Genomic DNA, 27,262 nt, shown 5'->3' with positions numbered 1-27,262 from the left:
CTGGCGTACTAGCAGCACGTCACGTAACTGAGTGAGGGGGGCATCACGCATACCACTAACCAATTAGAAGCTCATACAAAGTACCTAAACCTATGTATCAATCCGCCCCTATCTATTAGTGACAGGACAAAGTAAGGAGTGGACGTGAGTCACTGTAGCATTACGTAACTTAATTTCTCTAAAATAAACTCGTAAAGAATCACGCTAAGCAAGCGCAAACGCAAAGCTGCAAACAAGTAAGATTAGTAGTAGCGCAGAAGAGCACCTGTGTCATAATCACAGAAGACTTTTAAACGTTATTAACCTGGAATGTATTGCAAGCAGCAACATTCTAGCTGGTTGGAAGGAAAAAAAGATATTCGCAATATACAACATAGAGCAGAAGAACAGACACAAAGTTGTAATAATTAAATAGGTACTCACCAAGCCCCGGGACCTCCACTCCTAGCAGGTCCAGCAGGTCCTGCTCACGGTCCAGGATGTCGGACCACCGGTGCGTCAGCTGTGCCTGGGTGCGCCAGACCCCAGAGATGCGCGACACTGCCCGGCGCACCTTCCCCCACCGCTGCCGACGCTCCCGGAGGCCGTACCCGGACCCAGGCCTGCCACCTGCTGCCAGGGTTGAGGGGAGGTGGCGCTGCACAAAGAAAATTAGTGCAGCCAACTCCGCCTCCCCAAATAAGGCCCGTGCATGCACCCCTTGTGGGCGCCGCCTTCCGCAAGGAAGGCGGTCGCGGCTCTGGCTGCGCCGGCGAACAGCCCTGCCCTTGGACATGGTTCTGGGGACGGGGCGGGAAAGAAAAGGTAAAATAAATAAAGGAGTAAAGGAAATAAATAGCGGGCAATACAAAGAGAAAAAGTAGCTAAAAAACAAAAAAAAAGTACACAAAAACCAAAAATATAGAGGCAGGAAAATAGTTAGAGAAATAATAAGTAATAAAGATCCAAAAAAAGTGGCTATAAACAAAGGATTGAAAAGATTTAGGGAGGATTGAAAATCAGGCCCCAGAACCATGCAATAGAGTGGAAAACAAGATGGCCGCGCTCGTTGCGACCACGTGCGCAAGTTAGCGCGATATTTTCTCCCTGAGCAAGCAAAAAGCAACGCGATCAAGTAAAAGCGATCGCGAACAGGAAATATCGACCGCGAACATGCATTGCGCGACCCGGAACAGGAAGTAAACAACGCCAGAGGGCGGGACAAGTGAAAACAAGATGGCCGCGCCCGTGAGCGACCGCATGGGTAAGTTGGCGACCCGCGAACACGCAAAAAATACCGCGAACAGGCGGCAAAAAAACTTCCGCATCTTCGCGATATTTCCGGCGTGTTTGCGGAGATTTTCTGCATTCTCGCGATAATTTGCGGAGGTTAATTCCGCAAATTCCGCCCACCCCTACTCCTCATCCACGCACACAAAGCACTCCACAAGACCGGCCCAGCCTACCTCAACAGACGTCTCTCCTTCTGCATCCCCAACCGCCAGCTACGCTTTGCCAACCTCTCACTCGCCACCGTCCCGCGCATCCGAAGAACAACCACCGGCGGGAGATCATTCTCCCACCTTGCCGCCAAGACATGGAACACCCTCCCACTGAGCCTACGACAGACCCAAGACCTGCTGACCTTCAGGAGGATACTCAAGACCTGGCTGTTCGATCAGTAGCGGCCCCCCCAGCGCCTTGAGACCCTCACGGGTATGTAGTGCGCTTTACAAATGATTGATTGATTGATTGATTGACCTGCTGGGTACCAGTTGCACCGCATTAGGGTGATGAGTGCATATGAGTGTGAGAGTGTTCCGTATGGCCCCGCCCTATCCGTAGGGCACCGACGGGTAGGGCGGGGTCTCCTTAACCTGAGTTAGTTACCGGGTGAGGTGAGGTCTGAATCTCACACAAGATAGGAGTGAAGAGTACCCTGCTTGTTCAGAGATTTCACCACATAAGGTTGTACTTTCATTTTTCACAAATTTTGCAGTAGCTGTTTATTATTTGGGTCCTGAAGAAAGCCTTTGGGCTGAAACTAGTTGACCAATTTGTGAAGCAGCCTATTTGCTAAAAGTTGCTTTTACATTATTTTAATAGGATTGGCAGAGAGATGTGTATTAAAGTCGTTTTTTCTCTCCCAACTCCCTTTTTAATTTTCACGTATATGCACTGCACCAGAATTTTCATCACACAGGAGATGATTTACCACTTCTGCTAAATCATGATCATATCGGCCATTTTCTGTCTCTGACTGTATTCCTTTCTGGCTTCATCTTCATGGCCCAGTCGCGATCTTTGCTACATGATTTCCCTCTATGTTAGGGGGAGTAGTAGCAAGATAGAAGGATATCCAAGTGATGACACTGGCCTCTCTTGGCAGTTGATGGAAATCCTATCAATTTGCGTAAGCTTTTTCCTGTCTTTTCTCACCTACATCACAGCTCCAGAGTGACTGTCTTTGAGGTTATAGTCTACAAAGGTGTAATGATAAAGGTTTTTTGTTCTCTACAGTAGCTTTCTCAGACCACCAGATTCTACTTTATGTTTTTTACTGGTACACCCTCCCATCACTGCAACATATCTACCTCAATACCCTCACACAAACAGCACTGTATCAGAATTAATGTAATTATTTAAAAAAATATATTAAAGAGTTTTATATAGCGCTGCCAAGACCCGAGGGTATCAGAGCACTTTACATCGATACATGTTCATAACCGATCACTCATATAATCAATACATCTGAATTGAATCAAAGCATAGCAGAGTATAAACACGAGTTAGGAAGAACAGTAACGATGGAAGGGGCTTGGACTCGTGTGCGGTGGATGTTCCGCTGTTTGAGATATTGGTTGAGGAGATTCTTTCGGTGTCGCTTGAAGCTCAGGAAGGAGGGGTCCGTCCTGATGTGCACTGGAAGGGAGTTCCAGATTTTAGGGGCGTTGCTCAAAAAGGAGAGTGTCATTGTTGTTTGTTTGTAGGTTATAGGCGGAATGAGGTTTGAGAGTGTTTGAGCTTTTTAGGTTTCTTGTATGGCCTGCTTTTTTGAGTTTAGAGGTGAGGTAGGCTGGTTTCCCTGTCTGAAGGGCTTTGTGAGTAAGACAAGCAGTTCTGAAGCTGCAGCGACCTTCAACCGGGAGCCACTTCACATCTTTCAGGGCACAGTGATGTGGTCATATTTTTTGATTCCTGTGACCATTATGACTGCTGCCTTGAGAGTGGATCTCAGGGGTGCAGGGTGGGCGTTTGCCGTGTCTGTGAGGGTGGCATTCCCCTAATCTGGACAGCACCAGTGCTTGCATGGTGGTTTTAGGATCATACACCATTGCATGAGTGGCAGATTTGAGATCCTTCTGCTGTAGGTAGGGCTTCATTTTGTTCAGAAGTTTCAGGTTGTAAAAGGCTTTCTTTGCATTATTCTATATATGATTTTTCATGATCAGTTTGGTTGAGAATGACTGTGAGGGGTTCCATGTAAATATTGAACAGTGTACGCGAGAGGAAAGAGCCTCGGGGGACACCCCGGGTAACATCTGTTAAGTCAGAAGTTTGATTGCTTATTTTTATTTGTAGAGAGCAGTTCTGTAAAAAAAGATGTGTCCTGCGACCAACGCATCCGGGCCAATCTTTTTTCGGATGGAAATCAGGAGAAGCTTGTGGTTGACCGTGTTGAAGGCAGCGTCGGTCTATATCCAGGGATTTGTGAAGGTCATCTACTATGCTGAGAAAAGCTGTTTCTGTGCGGCATCCTTTTCTAAATCCCGATCGAAAAGGGTCCAGGAGATTGTTGTTGTCTATATGCTGGCTTAGTTGAGAGAGAACACATCTCTATAGAGTTTTGGCAAAGAAGGGGAGATTGGAGAGGGGTCTGAAGTTATTGAGGTCATTCGGGTCAGCTCCCGTTTTTTAAGCAGTGGTGTGACTCGACTGAGCTTGAGGCAATCTTGCATCACTCCAGCCATCAGGGAGCTATTTATGATCTTAGTCCAGATTGGGGTTTGGGCATTTTTGAGTTTTATTGCTAGGGAGGCTGACAGGGTGCCCCCGAGGTGGGAGTATGGTTTGGATATAGCCAGCAGTGCAGAAATGTCCACCTTCGAGAGTGGGTTGAATACCTTCTAACTTCTAGGAGTTGTGAGAGGGCCTTGGATTTAATTGCACCCATTGTTGTCTTGTGGAGAGATCATTGATAGGGATACCATGGGGAGGGAGGGAGAATTGTTATCTTCCTTTGAGGGAGGAAGTTTCTCATTAGATGGCTGGTTGAGAACTTCGAGGGAGAGCACAATCTTAGTGATTTTCTTAATAAAAGAAGTTGGTGAAGTTATTACAACATTCTTTGGAGGTCTCACGTTTTTAAGGGTGTTTTCAAGGTTTGATGTTTGATGATATTGAAAAGCTCTTTGGGAATTTTTTCGCTTATCTAGAGCGTTGAGGAAGAAGGTGGCTTTTTCTTTCGTGATGTCCTTTTTGTGGTGTCTGTATTTTCTCCTGAGTTGGTCATGGTGGGCTGTGGATGGATTTGTTTGGCAGAGTCTTTCTGTCACTCTAAGCTGTCTTCTTTCAGTGTTTAGGTCTTTATTGAACCAGTCTCTTGAGTGTGTGCTTCTCACCCTTTGAATTTTCATAGGGGCTACTTGGTCCAGTATGGAGGACATTGTTGAGTTGGAGTGGGTGGTGAGTTTGCTTGTTGAGATGTTATGTGATGAGGGGGGAAAGAATGATCCCATTCTTCCTTTGAGATCCATTAGGGGAATTTGTCTAATGTTTCTCACCCATTGGAGGGTTTTTTGCATGCAAGTTGGGTGGCAAAATGCGTTGTTGATATGGAACAGAATGAGGTGGTGGTCGACAGGGAGGATGTTGTCGATAGTTAGTGTTTCTGCCTGAGCTATGATAGCATCCAGGGATGAGCCTTTGTTGTGGGTTTGACCTTTGCAGGGCTGGGAGAGGTTCTTACTGAGTAAGAGGTCATTTAAGGATTGGATTAGAGTATTGCTTTTGTCATTCCAGTGAAGGTTTAGTTTCCCTAGGATGATGTTATTGGCACATGAGAGTGAGCAGTGTGTTATCAGATACGCAAGGTGTTCAAATAAGGGTGCGTTGCCAGGAGAGTAGTAGAGGAGGTGACAGATCATATTTGTGTTGTCTTTCGTCCTTACGGTGGTGCTGAGGTATTCAAATGAGTTGTAGTTGAAGTTGTCTGTTTTACCCACGTTATTGTTGTTCTTGTGAATAATGGCAACGCCTCTACTGTGGCGGTACTTGCTGTCTTTTGTGATGATTTAGTATCCTGGTGCGACTCCTGTGTACATGTTCTGCTGTGAGGATTCATTGAACCATGTTTCTGGGATGAATGCGATGTCAACGTTGTGGTTCAGGAAGGTTTGTGCTAGATCTGTAGCATGTTTGGTTACGGACCTGCAGTTAATGTGCATTTGTTTGGTTCGATCGTTGTTCTTAGGATCTTGAGGAGTGGAGGTCAGGAAGATATGGATGAGGTGTGGTGGAGGTCTGGTAGTGGTCGTTAGTGAGTGATTTCTACCGAGCCCCATGATAACCTGGATCATAGACGAGGGATTGCTTTTGGTAAGTTTGTGCTTGAATGGTTTGGCTAGCTCCTCCGCCTCGCTCAGAGACATTGTGGCACTCGTACTTTTTGGCCTCTGAGCTTTGTAGTTGAGAGGCGTTGTGGTCCAAATGACTGAGTGTGGCGTAGCTCTTCCTAGGTGTAGTGTGTTGGTGCCTGTAGGGGAGGGATGATGGTGAAGGGCAGGATTTGGATACGTGTTTTTGTTCCTTAAGATATTGTTGAAACCCTGTATTACTTTCTCTAGTTGGTTTCCCGGGCAAATTAGCTGCTCGTTTAGTTTGGAAAGGGCAGGTGAATTAATGAGGGGAGAGTATGGGTGTTTCGTTTGAGATTGTACATGGTTTGGTGATCCCGGGATTGAGGGTGTTTGTAGGTGGGAGTGAGGTTCGAGTTGACGGCTGGAGTGCAATTTGAGATGTCATTGGTTTCTTCATTAATAGTGACAGGCCTGGTGGGTGAGTAGTGTAGGTCCCTTTGAGAGGAGGTTGACGGCGTATTGGTGAATGTGGAGAGAAGGTAGTAGGAGTTGGGAATGAATCCGACTTTGCCTACGAACCAAGCAACCTGTGAGTCAGGGGATGGGGTGAGGTTTGTGTGACGGGGTGTAGTCAGGGCATTTGTTCGGCTGGTGGTGGGGACTGGTGCCAGAGTTCTGGGCTGAACTTCTGGGCTGGGCTTGTGAAAGTGTTGGTGGGTGTGTGGACATATTATGTGAGCAGGGGATAGTGGTGTGGACCAGTGGGCAGCCTGGTCTGCTAGGTTTGGCACCGGCTGGAGTGATGGCAAGATCAGCTGTGAGGGAGGGAGTAGAGTTTGTGGTGTAACTCGTGCTAGTTTCATTTTGTGTAGTGTCCTGTTGGAGGGGATGGAAAGACAGATGTTTGTGTCAGTGATATGGCGTGTATTAGAGTAGTGAATGTGGATTCAAAGAGCCTAGGCTGGTATCATGGCTTGTTTCATCATAGTTCCGTTTCTGTAGATGGTAGTGGTAGCATTGCCTTTCAACGCGGGAGAGTTGGAAATTGTACGTTTGCGGGGATTGCTTTTGTGATTTTGTAATGTGAAGGCATTAGTTAGGAGTGAGTTCCATTTCACTAGCAAGTGGTGGAAAAGATGAGATCAGTTCTTTTTAGGCCTTTGGATACATAATAATAGGTATCAGAAATGAGCAGTTCTGGTGTTGTTCGGTCAAGTTATGGTTGAGATATTTTGCTGCTGTGGAGGAGAGGGTAGGGGGAGAGTGATGGAGAAGGAGTTTACACTGCAGGGGTATAATAGGGAGGCTCATTATAGCTACCTGCACAACATCACAGCACTGCATCAGAGCTACCTGTGCACCCTCACAGCACTGCATCAGAGCTACCGGTACACCCCCACAGCACTACATCATAGCTACCTGTACACCCTCACAGCACTGCATCAGAGCTACCTGTACACCCTCACAGCACTGCATCAGAGCTACCTGTACACCCCCACAGCACTACATCATAGCTACCTGTACACCCTCACAGCACTGCATCAGAGCTACCTGTACACCCCCACAGCACTGCAACAGAGCTACCTGTACACCCTCACAGCACTTCATCAGAGCTACCTGTACACCCTCACAGCACTGCATCAGAGCTACCTGTACACCCCCACATCACTGCATCATAGCTACCTGTACACCCTCACAGCACTGCATCAGAGCTACCTGTACACCCTCACAGCACTGCATCAGAGCTACCTGTACACCCCCACATCACTGCATCATAGCTACCTGTACACCCTCACAGCACAGCAACAAAGCTGCCGGCACACCCTCACAGCACTCCATCATAGCTACCTGCACACCCTCACAGCACTCCATCATAGCTACCTGCACACCCTCACAGCACTCCATCATAGCTACCTGCACACCCACACAGCACTTCATCATAGCAATCTGCACAACCTCATCCACACAGCACTTCATCATAGTTACCTGCACAACCTCATATACACAGCACTTCATCATAGCTACAAGCACAACCTCATACACACAGCATCATAGCTACCTGCACAACTCATACACAAAGCACTTCATCATAGCTAACTGCACAACCTCATACACACAGCACTTCATCATAGCTACCTGTGCACCCTCATGAAAACAGCCTCATAGCTATCTGCACAGCCTCACGTGCACAGAACAGCATTGTAGCTATCTGCACACATTCATATGCACCGCACTGCATCATATGTACCAGCACATGCTCATGCAGACAGCACTGCATCATAGCTGCCTGCAAAGTGTCACACGCACAGTGCTGCATCATAGCTACCTTCACACCATCATGCACACAGCCTGCATCATAACTACCTGTACAGCCTCTCAGCACAGCAACATAGCTATCTGCACATCCTTTCGGGCACATCACAGCATCATAGCAACCTGCACATCATGCACACAGCACTGGACCATAGTTACCTGCCCACTCGCACATGCACAGCACTGCATCATAGATACCGGTGCACCCTCCCAATCATAGCACCAAATCAACAAACAGCATTGCATCGTAGCTACTGGCACAACCTCATACACACAGCACTTCATCATAGCTACTTGTGCAACCTCATACACACTGCACTTCATCATAGCTGCCTGCACAACCACATACACACAGCACTTCATCATAGCTACCTGCACAACCTCATACACACAGCACTTCATCATAGCTACCTGCACAACCTCATACACACAGCACTTCATCATAGCCACCTGCACAACCTCATACACACAGCACTTCATCTTAGCTACCTGCACAACCTCATGCACACAGCACTTCATCATAGCTACCTGCACAACCTCATGCACACAGCACTTCATCATAGTTACCTGCAGAACCTCATGCAAGCAGTACTTCATCATAGCTACCTGCACAACCATGTGCACGCATCACTTCATCATAGCTCCTGCACAACCTCATACACACAGCACTTCATCATAGCTACCTGCACAACCTCATACACACAGCACTTCATCATAGCTATCTGCACACCCTCATGCAAACAGCATCATAGCTACCTGCACAATCTCATACACACAGCATCATAGCTATCTGCACAACCTCATACACACAGCACTTCATCATAGCTACCTGCACAACCTCATACACACACCATCATAGCTACCTGCACAACCTCATACACAGCATTTCATCAAGACCAAGGTGAGACCAAGGGGAAGAGCCGAGGACCAGGTGTGACCAAGGGGAAGAGCCAAGGACCAGATGAGACCAAGGGGAAGAGCCGAGGACCAGATGAGACCAAGGGGAAGAGTCGAGGACCAGGTGAGACCAAGGGGAACAGCCGAGGACCAGGTGAGACCAAGGGGAAGAGCCGAGGACCAGGTGTGACCAAGGGGAAGAGCCGAGGACCAGGTGATACCAAGGGGAAGAGCCCAGGACAAGGTGAGACCAAGGCGAAGAGCCGAGGACCAGGTGAGACCAAGGGGAAGAGCTGAGGACCAGGTGAGACCAAGGGAAGAGCCGAGGACCAGGTGAGACCAAGGGGTAGAGCTGAGGACCAGGTGAGACCAAGGGGAAGTGCCAAGGACCAGGTGAGACCAAGGGGAAGAGCCAAGGACCAGGTGAGACCAAGGGGAAGAGCCAAGGACCAGGTGAGACCAAGGGGAAGCACCGAGGACCAGGTGAGACCAAGGGGAAGAGTCGAGGACCAGGTGTGACCAAGGGGAAGAGCCGAGGACCAGGTGAGACCAAGGGAAAGAGCTGAGGACCAGGTGAGACCAAGGGGAAGAGCTGAGGACCAGGTGAGACCAAGGGGAAGAGCCGAGGACCAGGTGAGACCAAGGGGTAGAGCTGAGGACCAGGTGAGACCAAGGGGAAGTGCCAAGGACCAGGTGAGACCAAGGGGAAGTGCCAAGGACCAGGTGAGACCAAGGGGAAGAGCTGAGGACCAGGTGAGACCAAGGGGAAGAGCTGAGGACCAGGTGAGAGCGTGGGAAAGAGCTGAGGACCAGGTGAGACCAAGGGGAAGAGCTAAGGACAAGGTGAGACCAAGGGAAAGAGCTGAGGGCCAGGTGAGACCAAGGGGAAGAGCTGAGGACCAGGTGAGACCAAGGGGAAGAGCTGAGGACCAGGTGAGACCAAGGGGAAGAGCCGAGGACCAGGTGAGACCAAGGGGTAGAGCTGAGGACCAGGTGAGACCAAGGGGAAGTGCCAAGGACCAGGTGACACCAAGGGGAATAGCCGAGGACAAGGTGAGACCAAGGTGAGACCAAGGGGAAGAGCCGATGACCAGGTGTGACCAAGGGGAAGAGTCGAGGACCAGGTGAGACCAAGGGAAAGAGCTGAGGACCAGGTGAGACCAAGGGAAAGAGCTGAGGACCAGGTGAGACCAAGGGGAAAAGCTGAGGGCCAGGTGAGACCAAGGCGAAAAGCCGAGGACCAGGTGAGACCAAGGGGAAGAGCTGAGGACCAGGTGAGACCAAGGGGAAGTGGCAAGGACCAGGTGAGACCAAGGGGAAGAACCAAGGACCAGGTGAGACCAAGGAGAAGCGCCGAGGACCAGGTGAGACCAAGGGGAAGAGTTGAGGACCAGGTGAGACCAAGGGAAAGAGCTGAGGACCAGGTGAGACCAAGGGGAAAAGCTGAGGGCCAGGTGAGACCAAGGGGAAGAGCCGAGGACCAGGTGAGACCAAGGGGAAGAGCTGAGGACCAGGTGAGACCAAGGGGAAGTGCCGAGGACCAGGTGAGACCAAGGGGAAGAGCCAAGGACCAGGTGATACCAAGGGGAAGAGCCGAGGACAAGGTGAGACCAAGGCGAAGAGCCGAGGACCAGGTGAGACCAAGGGGAAGAGCCAAGGACCAGGTGATACCAAGGGGATGAGCCGAGGACAAGGTGAGACCAAGGCGAAGAGCCGAGGACCAGGTGAGACCAAGGGGAAGAGCCAAGGACCAGGTGAGACCAAGGGGAAGAGCCGAGGACCAGGTGAGACCAAGGCGAGGAGCCGAGGACCAGGTGAGACCAAGGGGTAGAGCTGAGGACCAGGTGAGACCAAGGGGAAGAGTCAAAAGCTGAGAAACAATAACTGCCCAGACCAGAGGCACGAGGCATGAATCTGCCCTGGCTGGGGACTAGGAAAAATGACCAAAGCAGAGATGCAAAGCGTGGGAGTCCCAACCAGGGATGCAAAGGTGGACGAATCTTCAAAAAGAGAGGTATACCTTCTGTCATTATAACCTTTGTGCCACCCGGAACCCAAGGAGAAAATTTCCATATTATTCTGCCTAACCTCAGAGCCCTGACTCCTCACCACCTCTTAATTAGGGGTATGCGTAACTCGCGTAACTGCCTCTAGAGTAATTCAGCGTAGTTATCACTTAGTAACTAGCATTTTACGACTAGCATTATCTAGCATTCACCTCTTGTTGTGGCACACCGTCCACTCTTGTGTCCAGGATGGACCAGGGGGTGCATTTTGCACTCAGACAGCAGCGCTAACTGCGACAGGACACAAACAGAAGCAGCCGCTCCTGCTCTCTTAGCTCATTGCTCCTGTGGCAGGATTTTTGCCCCAAATTACTTTCAATTACTCAAGCAGGTGCAGGTGCGCAACGCCCATAGGGTTGAAAGGGCTGCCACTGCCCCCACCCCCCCTGTCGTGTGTCTCAGCCCGGGCTGCTGCAGCTCGAGCTGCTGTGGGCTCGGCCGGGCAGTGTCTGGAGTCTTATCGTTTTTCACAGGTCTTTAAAGACCATTTGCATATTTGCATACCTTTGTAAACTGGTTACCATTTTTGTTCTGGTTCCAGTACCCCCTAGAGCCCCTTACATTTGTATTTTACATTTACTGCTGTAGTGTGAGAATGCATTTCATGAAAAGGAATACAAAGTAGGTGTAGGAGAGTAGGGTCTGCTATCCTATGGTCACCCCAAATTTTTGCTTTTTGCTTCACTGGTTTTTAACATATTGAGGCTGTGGGCCTGCCAATCAGACCCCCAGCCTGCTGTTCTCTCTACTAAATTTACACTATGCACCCTAGGTGCATAACCAATTGGAAGTGGATCACCCTGTGAGCCCCTGTACCAGTGTACACTAGGTACCCAGGGCATTGGTGTATCTAAGGCCTACCAGGGGCTGAAGCATGTATTATGCCACCCCTGGACTGGCCTAACAAATTTGACACAACTGGCTGATCACTCAGCTGGGGTAAGTTGGTGTAACCACCTCTTACTAAGGTGTAGTATACCTATACCTAACCTTAAATGGAGCACATGGTAACCTATCAGCCACTCCTATAGCAGGCCTTGACAATCCTGAAGGCAGAGTGCTTGGTTCCGTGTGAGACGGTGCTCTGGCATGAGCTGAGCCTGTCTGCAGTGGTCGGAACCACTTCCTTCTACTGTTTCCAGATATCGTCATACCATATACTCTTAAGTGCATTATGAACCTCGCGGTTAAATGCTATCTTTGGTTTGGCTTTATCAAAACATGTCGAGTAAGGTGTCATACGAATTGGAATACTAACCCCTCACCAATTCTGGCGATGGGGTTAGCATTCCACCCTTCTAGAGGGACACGACATGTACAGTACCTGAAACCCGGGTAAATTCAGACATAGCCTCAGCTCCACAAAATGGATGCTGCCACCACAGACACAAGTCTGCCCTCCTGCCGCTGGGAGTCCTTCCAGCTTGGGAGGTGTGGACAAAGGGTTTCCTGCCAGGGGAGGTGCGTGCACCACCCCAGACAGGATTTTGTGTATTGGTCAGGTAGGGCTTGAAAGAAACCAGACATGCCTGAGGCTCACAAGGAGCCTCGGTGCATATGCCAGTTCAAACCGGTCCTGGGGCACACCAGTCCCGGGCCTGGGGCGAGCTGGACAAAGGATTGGGGGTGTAACCACCCCCCTTCCTGGTCCCACCCTTAGGGAGGGACCTAGCAGGTAGTCCGGCCCCTAGAATCCGCTTAAAGGTAGGAGCTGTGTCCTAAGACTTCAGACATCCTGGAATCAACTTGAAACTAAGAAGACGACGGGAACTTCGACGCTCTGCCGCACAGAGGACTGAAGCCAATCTCCCCTGTGGTCAGGGAGTGACCACCTTGCTAACGCAAGCACCATCCAGCGAATCAACATCTGCTTTGCCGCCGCCTCCCGCCGGAGCCCGAGCCCAGAGACTGACAAGACCTGGACCTCCAGACCTCTCACCGCCCGATCCACAGTCCCTGAAAAGAGGAGACCCGTGGAGGCACCGAGACACGTGGAGCCAGCCATCTTGAAATGACTACGACAAGCTGACAAGTGCAACAACCGAGGCTCCCTCCAAGTTGTGCTTTAGGATCTGAGAAGCCCAACACCCGAGCAGCATCTGCACCAAAGGTGAGCCCTCCAGCATCTCCACGATCTGCGTGGGGCCCTTCTGCATTTTGCCACTCGACGCGCCCAACCGGTTGCTGGCCCGCTGGCTAGTGGCCATCTTGGCGACGAACTACACAAAATACACTGCTGGTCTGGTTGCTCCAGACTGGTCCTTGCTCCCCTCCAAAGGAGCAGTCCCTCTGACCTTGCTGGTCAGAACCATCAGCTTATTTCATCTCCTGCAACAATTGCTTTTGCCAAGGCTTGTTTGTTTCGATCAAGTCGCCGACGCCGCCGACAGCGAGAGCCTGCATGGGACAGCTCTTGAACCGACTCCTGGATGTCGTCGACCTTCAGGGACCACGTGGCTGCAGAGACAAGCTACACCTTTCTTCTTGTTTGCACCCGACATCGCCTGGTACCCACCTGGTGCCACGCTGGTCACTGGCTAGTGACTGTGAACACTGTCCCCTCTGCTTACAGGTCTTCCACATCTCCGATCCACTCTTGGATCCACCGCATCTCTTCCAGACCGACCGCCTGCATCATCTTTGTCCACAGGCTGGCAAACCGCGCTTCACCGTTTTAGGTGATCTCAATTTTCATTTAGAGGACATCTCATCTAAGGACACTATGTCCCTGATTGATTCTCTGGAGGCCTGTGGTTTCAAACAGTTGGTTAGAGAACCTACACATAGAGCAGGTCATATTCTTGACGCTGTTTTCTCTACTGACTCCAGAATCTCGTCTGGCCCTCCAGAACAGCTAGTATGGACAGATCATCTAGCAGTCCCTATTTTCTTTGTCTCAGATGATATAAAGCTCCCCTTGAAGGAGCTCTCCTCAAGAGAGTATAAGCGAAATTATAAAAACATCACCAATGTGTCCTTGACCCCGTTCTTTGAATCCCAAACTTGGACCTCAGATCCAGAGAAGGCAGCCTGGAAATTAGACAACCTTATACGTGAGGCAGTGGATATTCTAGCTCCCACTACCCCTAGGTATACTGCAAGGCGTAGACCCTCTGCCCCATGGTTTGGGGAGCAACTCAGGCTGATGAGACAAGGCTGTAGGAGACAGGAAAGGCAGTGGAGAAGGACGTGGGACAATAAGGATAGAGAGCGCTATAAAAGCTCCCTGAAGACCTACAAATCCTTGGTCATCAAAACTAAACAAAATCACTTCTCCAATATCACCACGTCTTTGACCTCGTCGAGGGAACTTTTCACAATCGTAGACTCCCTATGTTCCCTACAGATTCCCGATCCGATTAAAAGCTCGCAGGAGCTCTGTGATAACATTGCTAGTTTTTTCCACACTAAAATTGTGGATATTTCCATGCAATTGGAAATACAGAAGAATCTTCTGGAAACACAAACTGTCACAAATCTGGCAATGTTAGAAACCTGGCCAAAGGACCCCGATAAGATTCTTACTAAATTTCCCCTCATTACTCTCGAAAATCTTAACCTCCTGCTGGATCGGACGAAATCTTCCTCTCCTCTGGATCCCTGCCCCCTAAAAACTCTGAAAGAGTGTAGGGACACCCTCTTACCCCACATCCTGGATGCTATGAATAATGCCTTACAACATGGTGTATTCCCCTCGGCCTGGAAGAGAGCCATTGTAAAGCCGCTATTGAAGAAACCATCACTGGATCCGGCAGTATTAAAAAATTTTAGACCAATTTCTCTACTGCCGGCTCCAGCTAAAATGCTCGAGATGCATCTAAATCAGTGTCTGTCGACATTTTTGGAGTCTTCTGGTTTTCTGGACCAAACTCAATATGGGTTTAGAAAACTACATAGCACGGAATCTGCACTCACTGTTGTGTCCAATAACATCAGGATGAATGTAGATAAAGGCCTGACCACAATACTGGTTCTACTGGATCTGACCGCTGCATTCGACACCCTCTCTCCCGCGGTCTTAACATCTCGACTTAGGGAGATGGGTGTAGAGGGGTCCGCTCTTAACCTGTTATCCTCCTTCCTAGACCAAAGAGAGCAGAGGGTCAAAATGGATAATTACCTCTCCCCTGTAAAGTCTATGCAATGTGGAGTGCCACAAGGGTCGGCTTTAAGTCTGACCCTTTTCAACATCTATGTGGCCCCACTTGCGAGACTAGTAAGATCCCAGGGGATGGAGGTGGTATAGTATGCAGACGACACGCAGATCATGGTGTCTGTGTCACAGTCTATTAGCATCTCGGCGGCAGGTTTCAGGAGCTGCATGCAATCGATTGCCGACTGGATGACCCTTAATTCTCTGAGGTTGAATGGCGACAAGACGGAGGTCCTGATTTTTGGAAAGGATAGAGATGCCTGGTCGAATGAATGGTGGCCGCCTTCGTTGGGGGCGTGCCCAACCCCTTCTCAGTCTGCTAAAAACTTGGGGGTCATTTTTGACACTGAGCTGGCTATGAACTTGCAGATAAATAGAACTGTATCTACCTGTTGGGGAGTTTTAAAAATCCTCCGTAGAATAGTTCACTACTTATCTCCACAAGCAAGAAAACAAACAGCTGTTGCACAGATCGGGTCTCGCCTAGATTATTGCAACGCATTATATACTCAGATCAACAAGGGATTGCTGCTGCGTCTACAAGCAACACAGAATGCAGCAGCAAGATTTGTCCTTGACCTTCCTATCTCAGCCTCTGTCACTCTGGCTAGGAAGAATCTTCATTGGTTGCCCATTGAACATCGTATTTCTTTTAAAATTGTTTGTCTAGTCCACAAGGCACTTATGGCAGGACCGACTGATGGATTGGGATCTCTGCTGTCTAGATATGTCCCTGGCAGATGTCTTAGATATGCTCAACACAATCTCCTTGTTATCCCCTCTATCAAGAAGGCAAGATGGGGAGCAAGAGCCTTTGCATCGAGTGCTCCGCGTTTATGGAACGCACTCCCCTCTGAGCTCAAGGCTATTTCATCTTTGCCCCTTTTTAAGGGAGCCCTTAAGACCTGGTTCTTTAATAAAGCATATCACTAGCATCGCAGCACTATTCTTGCTATTATTTAGGCGCCTTGATGCCCTTTGGGCTAAGTTTCTGCGCATTATAAATTTTATTTCATTCATTCATTCAGGCTCCACGGAACAGATAGAAGAAACCCGACGCACTTCGACGCCTATGCACCCGCTTCCTGTGGGTGAGGTAAAGCTGGCACTCCGGTGCCCAAGTGTAGAGAATCATCTCTAGTGTCTGTGTTTCCAATCTTAATTTCCTAGTCCATCCGGAAGATCCTCTTTGCAGTAACTTTGTACTTTTTACGCACCCATTGAAACCTATGGGAGCACGCGTGTGACTATTTGCTCTGCACACGCGACCCGTGGACCTCCTGGTCACTAACTGAAGTTAGCTCCTTGTAGGCCCAGCGATTCTAGAGGCCCTAGGCCTTTTCCCTTTTCTGTTCGTGGTACTTATACCACTATTTTAGTATATGGTTTGAGTGGCCACCAGGGCCTATCCATATAACGTGCAACTTCTGTGTATTCTACTGTAATCTTGTTTGACGATTTGTGCTCCTGTGCTCATAAAGAGACTAGGGATTACTTTGAGAAATAAATACATACACTACGCTACCACTAGGGCAGCTAGTCCGAAAAGATTGACTTACAACCACTTACAACCACACCATAAGGGTTGCTTGGCATGGTACAAGGTGGTCACTTTAACTAGTGAACATCATATACCAGGCCAACTTCTCACATTGGTGAGCAGCGGTTGGATTTGAGCTTGCTGTGTTTTACCATTGTAATCTCTTGGTTACCAGTTGAAAGATCACATAGGTACCTGTAGGTACATATAAAACAAGATTAGGTATACATAAGTTCTACTGAACTTAGTTGTTGTAGAGCAAAGGGAGTAGCACACCCTGACTACAACTACTAGATAGGTTTAGTAGGTAAACCCAAGTGTAGGTAGATTGCAACACATCCACCCACACTTAAGAGCAATGGCTGGGGCAGAGGGGTCCAAGGTACCCATCTCTGTTAAGAGTGACCCCCAGAGGGCACCATCCATCTTTGCTACCCTAAATCAGAATGAGCTCAGGCATTTGGCAACTCTTAGAGGCCTTAAACAGCCCAAGAACCCTACCTCTGCTGAGCTCAGAGAACTCTTACAGAATGATGAGAATCAGAAAGAGCTCGAGAAAGCTTCCCAGTTAGCCCCCTTAGGGACAGGAACAGGAGGCCCCCCTTCTGAAGAGGCTGCTGAGGTAACCCTTCCCAATAGTCACCCCTTAGATGGTAATCCTACCACAGAGGATGAGAGTGAGAAGGATACTGAAAGTAGTGAGGATGAAGGGAGAACTAGCCCAGTGCCAAGTGTTATACGTGGCCCAGCTAACCTAAGGCTATTGGGGACTGACAGTGGGTTCACCCCATTGGATCTCCCCAGTGGACTTAACACAGGGCTTGGGAGGCAAAGGAATCGCTCAGGTGAGTCCAATGCTTCCCATGGCTCTAGAGGCTCTCAAGGTCACTCCAGAAGGAGACTGATCACCCCTCAGAGGAGGGAACATGAGGCCAGAATGCAGGAAGCCCAGTTGAGGATCAGGAAGCAGGAGCTAGAAGTAGCCCTGATGGAAGAAAAACTGAACACGGCTAGGCATCCTAAAGAGAGTGGGTCTATACCCACTGGTGGCAGCATTGTCCCTAAGGACAAAGATAGGGTCTTTGACAATGGGAACCTGTCTAAGGTTGTGCCCCCCTACAAGAGTGGGGATGACATCCACAAATGGATGACTGCTCTTGAGAGAGCCTGCAAAGTGCAGCAGGTTCCTGAAGACCAGTGGGCAGCAATCCTCTGGCTCTCCTTTGAAGGAAGAGGCAGAGACAGACTCCTCACTACTAGAGAAGAGGATGTCAGAAATTACAGAGTCCTGAAGAGTGTCCTAGTTGATGGGTTAGGCTTAACCACTGAACAGTACAGGTTAATGTTCAGAGACACCCAAAAGACACAGACTCAGGACTGGTCTGAATACATTGAATGTGCCACTAAGGCTTTGGAGGGTTGGTTGCTGGGAAGTAAGGTATCTGATTATACAGGATTGTACAATTTGATGATGAGAGAACAGATTTTAAATAACTGTCAAAACCAGCAACTGCATCAACACTTGGTTGACTCTGATCTGACCTCTCCCCAATAATTGGGAAAGAAGGCAGACAAATGGGTCAGAACCAGGGTTAAGCAAAAGAACCAGAACCAGGGCCAAGGGGGTGATCAGAAGAAAACAGACCAAAAGGGTGGAGATCAGAAACCTAAAGACCAGAAGTCTTCAACAGGGCCCAAACTACTGCTAAGGAGGGTGGGTCCCAACAGTCCAAAAAGAAGAAAGAAGGTCAAAAGAAACCCTGGTGCAATCATTGTAAAAATACAACTCACTGGACTAGTGATTGCAAAAAGGGTGGAGCCCCCGACACTGTTGCCCCTAAGGCACCTGCTCCCAGTACTACTGTTAGCAGTGTTGGTCCCCAGACAAAGGGTGTAGTGGGAATCACTATGGGAACTGAAGGAGATTCTGACTTAGACAGAACCCTGACACAGGCAGTCCTGATCTGTGATGGGGACATAGATTTGTCCCTGACTGTGAGCCCCAGTAACCTGGGCAAGTACAGACAGACTCCTTTAATAAATGACAAAGTGGCTCAAGCCTACAGGGACACATGTGCCAGTGTCACTATGGTGACACCAGGCTTTGTGGATCCTGGACAGTACATACCAGGTGAGAACTACCTGGTGACCAATGTCAGCAATGCCACTACTTCACATAGTGTGGCAGTTGTTAACTTCTCATGGGGAGGGGTAACTGGCCTTAAAAGGGTTGTGGTTAGGGCAGACCTCCCAGTAGAATGTTTGTTGGGCAATGACCTAGAGAGTTCTCTATGGTCTGAAGTGGAGTACAGGACACATGCAGAGATGTTAGGTATATCACCACATGTCCTTGCTGTGACCAGGTCACAGGCCAAAAAGTGCCTTACTGAACCTCAGGTGTTGGATCCTGGAACAATGGACCAAGCACCTACCAAGAAGAAGAACAGGAGGGTCAAGGCTGTGCCTTCCCCCCTGCCTCAGAGTGATGATCAACCTTCCCAGGAAGCTGATCTAGAGAACCCTGAAGGAACTGTCCCTGAAGAGCTTGAACCTGATCAGGTTGAGTTTCTGGGGACAGGGGGACCTTCAAGGGCTGACTTGAGGCAGGCTCAGTTATCCTGTCCCTCTCTTGAACCCCTCAGACAGCTGGCTGCTGCTGAGGCTGCTGGGAATGCTCAAGGTACCCATAAAGTGTATTGGGATGAAGGGCTCCTTTATTCAGAGGCTAGAGACCCCAAGCCTGGTGCCACCAGGAGGTTGGTTATACCTCTGCAATTTAGGGGCTTCCTTCTTACCTTGGCCCATGATATTCCTTTAGCAGGACACTTAGGCCAGAACAAGACTTGGGACAGGCTTGTCCCTCACTTTCACTGGCCTCACATGAATGAAGATACCAAGGAGTTTTGTCGCTCCTGTGTGACCTGCCAAGCCAGTGGCAAATCAGGTGGCACAACAAAGGCCCCCCTAATACCACTACCTGTGGTGGGGGTCCCCTTTGAAAGAGTGGGAATAGATATAGTGGGTCCCATGGATCCTCCCACTGCATCTGGGCACAGATTTATACTGGTGGTAGTGGATCATGCCACCAGGTATCCAGAGGCAATTCCCCTTAGGACCACTACAGCACCTGTTGTGGCCAGGGCCCTGCTGGGAGTATTCTCCAGAGTGGGGTTTCCTAAGGAGGTAGTATCTGACAGGGGTACCAACTTTATGTCAGGATACTTGACAGCTATGTGGAAGGAATGTGGTGTCAACTACAAGTTCACCACCCCTTATCACCCACAATGCAATGGGCTTGTTGAGAGATTCAACAAGACCCTAAAGGGTATGATCAAAGGATTACCTGAAAAGCTCAGGCGAAGATGGGACATCCTTCTACCCTGCCTTCTGTTTGCTTACAGAGAGGTCCCACAAAAGGGGGTTGGCTACAGCCCCTTTGAATTGTTGTTTGGGCACCCTGTGAGAGGCCCACTGTGTTTAGTGAAGGAAGGATGGGAGTGACCTCTCAAAAAGCCTAAGCAAGACATAGTGGACTATGTACTTGGTCTCCCCTCCAGGAGGGCTGAGTATATGGAGAAGGCATCCAAAAACCTTGAGGCAAGCCAGGCCTTACAGAAAGCTTGGCATGACCAAAAGGCTGTCTTGGTTGAGTTTCAGCCAGGACAGAAGGTATGGGTGTTGGAGCCAGTGGCCCCAGCAGCACTCCAAGACAAATGGTCTGGACCCCATACAATCCTGGAAAAGAAGGGAGAGGTCACCTACTTGGTGGACCTAGGAACTCCCAGGAGTCCCCACAGGGTACTCCATGTTAACAGGTTAAAAGCATATGTTGACAGGGCAGACATGGGCTTGCTCATGGCTACAGATGAGGGACAGGAGGAAGAGAGTGACCCTCTCCCAGACCTGTTGTCTCAGAACCCTGAAGATGGCTCAGTTGAAGGAGTGACCCTTGGAGGCAACCTCACTGCCCATCAGCAGACTGAATGTAGACAAGTTCTACAATCATTTCAACATCTGTTTTCCCTAATACCTAGCCAAACTGACTGGTGTGTGGAAATATGGATTTTTCTGGTCAGTTATGTCCCCTATCTTGGACCCCAACGGTCCCATGTGCATGTTACAAGTACATGTATGTTTCCCTCCAGTTCCAGTTATGAAGACGCAAACACATGTGCGTCCACCGTCAACATGTCCTTTGACAGATCCGCCATGAATAGGCCGGATATTCCATTCCTAAATATGAAAGGCCACCGGCTTTATATGGTTCACTTATGCCACTTTTCAGTCCAGGCAAGTAGGCCCTGATTCTGTCATCAAAACTCCTCTTGCCTTCTGCCTCTGAAAGCTCCAGTCCGAGCCTGCATCTGTGACCATGAACTTTGTCTCATTCTCTGCGCGGCTCACGAAGCCTGACATCAGCCTACTCTCTGCCAAGAACTGTATTTCACCTTCGAATTATCTGCTTCCCCCTCAGCCGATGCATTCCTGCCTAGTAGTTTAAGTAAACATTCTTCCAGTTACCAAGCAAAAAGGCCCATCTTCTCTGTCCTCATGCAAGTAATTCATAGCCCTGTTACCATGGAATATTCCTACCCCCTCGCATTCAGTGTAGACACTTAGACGCTTGTACACACACGCACAGTCAGTATAGAATAGATTCTGTCCGAGAGTCCCTCTTTTATGGATAACATAGTTCTTTAAACATAGGATGTTAGATATGATTTGGGATTAGGTTGACTTGACCCCCCAGACTTCTCGTCTCCACATATAGAGCTAAATGTCAAGTCCCCGTCACCCCCTAGTTACACGTCAATTACACGTCATACTGCTGCGCGCGCATCAATGCCAAGTATTATCTTATAGATCCACCTATGTATTACATCATAACCAATCATGTTCCTTTTTACTCATTATTACACCCATTTTCGGTTACGCAGACCAAACGTCAATGTCCTTATCAATTGTTACGCCTACTGTATTCACTTCATTATAATGTATGTACTATAAAAGTTACTTCTTGTCAATAAAGTATGTACTTCACTTCCTGAACCCCCGTGGTGATGGAACTTGAAGCATCCGATTATAATCGATTATTGGAATAAAGCCCATTCCGAAACTCTAACATCACGGATTCTGCCTCTCATTTTACTGAGCTATTTTATAATGTTTCTGTATCAAATTCAGTCCCGGTAAAGGAATTTTTATTTACCACATGATGGCGCCCGAATAGGGACACTTTCTCATCTCACGCGCCGGCGGTGCGTTGCAGGCCCGGTCTCCTGCCACAGCTGGACGGACAATAACGCGTACCAGCAGGATTTCCTGTATCTCCCTCCGGTCAAGCGGGAGCGACTGAGACTGCGATCAACACCCAGACGAGGCGGTGAGAAGTGCGAAGTATCCCGACCAGAGCCTAGCTGAGAGAGCAAGATCCGAGGTATACAGAGACCCACCAGTCCGAAGTCAAGCCCAGTGTCCGACGAGTCGAGTTGAGTCGAGTCCAGTCCGGTTCAAGTTCAAGTTACTGAGGCCTTCCGTTTCCGAAGCTACCCGGTGAGTACCATTGCTGGGGAGGCATTTCTGACGTGCACATAGGTTGTGCCGGTCAAGACGGGTTTGGGTACACAAATCCGGTCTGCACTGTTTTAGCAGTGTATCTGTACTGTTTAGCAGTATATCAAGTATTCCGAAGTATTCCGAAGTATCTAGTTATTGTCTAGTTATTGTCGAGAATTAAGCTTGGTGATTAGTTATGCAGACGATCATCATTGTTGTTTCAGTTAAAGGTTTAATGTTAAAATGTTTAAAGTGTTTAAGTATGTTCTGTATATCGTGGTATGAATGACTGTTCATTATCGTGTTTATTGTATTAAGTCTGTTCAAATTCAAGTATCAGGCCAAAATCAAGTATAAGGTCAGTTCTCAATATGCCGCTCTTTTCGAAATTAAGACAGATCACTACCAGAAAAGGGGTTCTCGAAGAAGCCGTCCCTATTCCTCCTAGGGACACTCCAGGGCACTTTATGTATCACAAACATGGCTTAGACGCTATATTATTTCTTGATTTATGGGTAGACTATACCAAGGGATTACCAGAAAGTCAGAGGTGGCCCACAGCGGGGACCTGGGATGCAGAGTGCATCATGAAAGTCGAGGAAGAGTTATGGAAAAGAAAAGTCAGACAGTCACAGAAAGACGCCGTTGAATTATGGCGTAAAGAATCACATAGACGAACAGAAAAAGCACGTAGACAGGAAGAGAAGAGTAAAGAGAATTCCAATAAAGTTCGAGAGAATCTATCAATTGAGGAAGGTATCCGAGTGAAATCAGAACAAGTAGACAGACAAAGAAATGCCCTTATGAATGGTATGTATCCCCTTCTGGCCGAAGGATTGCCTAAGGCTACTCCAGAGATACCGAAAGACTTGCCACCCCCATTATTCCCAATCAAGGTACATCCTAAGGGGCATCCTAGAACCGCAGAAGATGTTTTTCTTTCCTCATATTTAGATGACGCAGCTCCCGAGTATGCTAATTCCGCCCCACGTAGACCGCATACCAGGGAGGTCCAACGCCAAGATCCAGCACCCGTATCCCTGCAGCAACAAATCGAGTCACAAGTTCCGGCAAGCACATCTGTTTCTGCATCTGTTCCTACAAGTACTTCTATAGCTGAGTCCACACCTATAGTTGCTGTGTCACGTTCGACGAATCCTTTCACACCCGACGCCCCAGACGGGGCCACGGGAGGTGCTACCAATATTTTTTTCTACGCCACCTAGAATAAATAAACTTATTTTCCAAGAGTCAGCGCATTCACGTACACCCAAATTCGTAAGTGATCGTACGCTTAAGGAACTTCTTATAGATTGTAGATATGACCCGGTGCTCGGTAAAGAGGACGAAATGATCCTGGCATCATTACGTATCAGACGAGCCGCAGGGTATTTAGCGAAGCTACCAGGAATGACTGCGCATCTAGATAAAATATATCATTTTGTTCAAACAGGGCGAGATCCAGAATGTATTAACAGAGCTATGGAATACCAGAAAGTAGAGATACAGGGGGAACTGTTGCGTTTCCTCATAAACTGTGTGATCAGAAATCAAGACCGACCGGGGGTAGATCCGGAAGCAATGAAAATTCTTACAAAATGGAGCCAGAATATATCAGAAGGGAGACACGATAAGCAAAATTGTATAATAGCCATGTGCCGAAAGATCCGTAAAGAAATAGAACGCCTACACGAAGAGAGATTAGAGACAGACGAGTTCGAGCAAAGCGAGGAAGAAGGGTCAGGACTGCCCGCCGGACAGTCAGACACCATAGCCTATGTAGGTAGAGGAAGATCTTGTAATAGGAATCAAACTAGATGTCATACTGACCCAATACGTCCAATATGTCCAGATAATGACAGGAATTTCCAAAAACCTATAATTAACATAAGGTCTAACGAGCATTCGTTCCAAACCGCCGACAAACTACTCCGAGAACGAAGGGGTTATCATTTTCTCGATTCTATGGATGAACAAGATTTAGCGAGGGCAGCTGTTCATTGGGTGGACAGTCCCGGAAAATATAGTGATGAGACAGTAGTACGCACATTTTTGAATCTCACCCCAGATGAGCAGAGGTTAGCTGGGATTTATATGATTCAACAACTCATTATACTATATCAGAGTCAGCATTCGGACCCTGGTCCCTTACCTGACATATTGACTGAATTGCTTATGAATAAATGGAGAGGTCCAGGTACCAAATTAATTAAAGAAATTCTAGTATCTAGAAAGCAGTATATTCTTTTTGTATGCTCAGAGCATGTCTCATTGCCTGTCAAGGAAAGAACGACGTATCACCTGGATAGACAGAATCCCTTACGAGAAGTACACCCAATAAAAGGCGAGGACAATCAGTTTAAACGTGTATTTGTATATACGCCTATATCGAAAATAGAATTGTTAGAAATGATGAAAGTAGTACCCAGTCATGACAAGGACCCAGCGGGTTTTCACCGAGAAATTAAAGACATGTTACTCATGGGAGAGTATACCTACCCCGACATCATGACAATATTAAAGGTGTTGATGCCTGCTGGCATTTATGAGAAACTCAAGGAAAAAGAGTGGGAGGTAGGTGATCAAAAGATAGAATGGTCAGCATTAGAAGCAGAAGAAAGGGCCCGAGGTCCAGGTTCGGGGCTTGGGGACAAAACTAAAGCACTACCAGGTCTACTAGTACAGGTACTGCCACGTTTATTAACTACGAAAAAGGAAGATTGGGGTACAATTTCAGCCTGTAAACAGAAGCAAGATGAAGACACTAGCGATTACTATGCCCGATTCGAGAAATGTTTTGGTATAAATAGTGGCATAAAAGCAAGTAGCGAATCATACCCGCATCTGTTTGTAACAAAATTAGTGGAAAATGCCCTGCCCCCAGTAAAGAATAGAGTATTAAAATTCGAGAGTACCTGGCAAGGTAACACTCCAACACAAATGTTACAAATGTTACAGTACCACCACAATAGAATTAAAGAGGAACAAGAACATGAACACAGACGCACGAAAGACACGAAAATGAAAATGCTAGTTTCCCAGACAGTTCCAGCTGAAGGACATAAAAAGGGTATGACACATTCCGATTCAGCAGGACCTGTAAAAGGGACATGCAATTATTGTAAAAAGCCAGGTCATTACGTACACGATTGTCCAGTGCTAAAACATAATATCGCCATAGGTAAAACACAAGAAAGATCACGGCCACTAAGACAAGATCAGAATGAACAAGGAGCTACGCAGCATGCCCAGGCCATGCCAGCCGCACAACAGCCAATACAGTTTGTGCCAGCTGCACCACCGTTGCCTGTTGCTGCCACACAGACAACAACACGACAAATGTATCAGACTGCACAGTATGAATATCCGGAGTATCAACGTTACGCATGAACTAGCCTAGAGAGGGAAGTTGACTTACCCCTTATCGAGATTCCTGTAGATCAAGAAGGACCTTATGTACATAGTGAATTATTAGGTCAAGATAGAAAATTTTTACTCGATACAGGGGCAAGTCGAACAACTATAAAACGAAGTGAAGTCCCAGGGGCACCCCTCTCAGGCTCACAGAATATTTCCCTTGGTTTTTCAGGAAAACCTATTGTTAATGAAGTGTCACAGCCTCTTCCACTTACGATAGGACCTCTGACCCGAACTACAGATTTATTGCTTACTAAATCATGTCCAGAAAACTTGTTAGGAATAAAAACGTTGAAAGCCCTAGGAGCCATAATATGTTGTTCTCCGGAAGGAGTAAGGTTGTTTTTACGTGATTTTAAAGGTCACTATGTATCTAGAGACATGGATCCCCGACTGCAGACTTTACCTACACATCTATGGGCACAAGGCCCTACTGATGTTGGTTGCATGAATATTACACCATATCGAGTCACACTAAAGGCAGGAGTGGTGCTACCACGAATGCGACAATACAAGTTACCACCAGATGCTGTAACGGCTTTACTACAAATCATTGACGAGCTTATTGCCCAAGGAGTAGTCGTAGAAACAGACTCCAATGTATGTAATTCACCGATAATTCCGATTCTTAAACGAACAGATCCTACAGCTCCGCCAGTATATCGATTGGTTATTGATCTGCGCGAGTTAAACAAATGTATTGTGCCACAATTTCCTGTGGTCCCAGATATCTCGTCATTATTGACAGCTATTGATTCCGAAGCAACATTGTTTACTGTAATTGATCTCAAAAATGCCTTTTTCAGCGTCCCAATAGATCCGGAAAGCCAATATTTGTTCGGATTTAGTTTAAATGGGCGTAGCTTTAAATTCACCCGCGCACCTCAAGGATTTACAGAAAGCCCCAGCATCTATAGCCAAGCACTGAAACGAGAACTTGACAGTATCCACATGCCGGTTAACACTGCCCTGCTTCAATATGTCGATGATCTGCTGATCACCGCTAGAAGCGAACCCGAATGTGAGAAAGCATCACTGACAGTTTTACAATTTCTAGCCGAAAAGGGGCACAAGGTGTCCCCTTCTAAGCTGCAATTCTGTGTCCAGCGAGTTATTTATCTTGGTCACTCGCTGTCCAAGGAGGGAAGGCAGCTTACACCCGACCGCATTCAGTTAATTGCTAACATGTCAATACCCAAGACACAGAAGGAGGTGCGGGCTTTCATAGGCCTCACTTCATATTGTAGGCAGTGGATCCCTCAGTATGCATTTCTAGCAAAACCCCTCATTCAGTTAACCACACAGGAGGCAGCCACATCGACTGTTCTCCCTTGGACTCAGGAACACACACAAGCTTTTGAAAGCTTAAAGAAAGCTTTATGTCAAGCACCCGTTTTAGCAACGCCATGTTACAGAAAACAGTTTACACTCTTTGTTACAGAACGCGAAGGTACGGCCTTGTCAGTACTCACACAGGAACAAGCAGGAGCACACAAACCATGTGCTTATTTTTCTAGTACATTAGATCCCGTAGCTCAGGCTTTGCCTGCATGCCTAAAATCAGTAGCAGCAACAGCTTTAGCAATCAGACAAAGCGATGCCATAGTGTTAGGACATCCATTGACAGTTCAAGTACCACATGCAGTAGAGGTTCTTGTAAATAGAACGCAAACACAACACTTGACTGTAGCGCGACTTACAGGATACGAGCTTACATTGTTTCAGCCACATATAGAAATCAGACGCTGTAACACATTGAATC

Source organism: Triturus cristatus, chromosome 10, assembly GCF_964204655.1.
Source record: "Triturus cristatus chromosome 10, aTriCri1.1, whole genome shotgun sequence".
Lineage (NCBI taxonomy): Eukaryota > Metazoa > Chordata > Amphibia > Caudata > Salamandridae > Triturus > Triturus cristatus.
Note: the sequence above shows the minus strand (reverse complement) of the source record.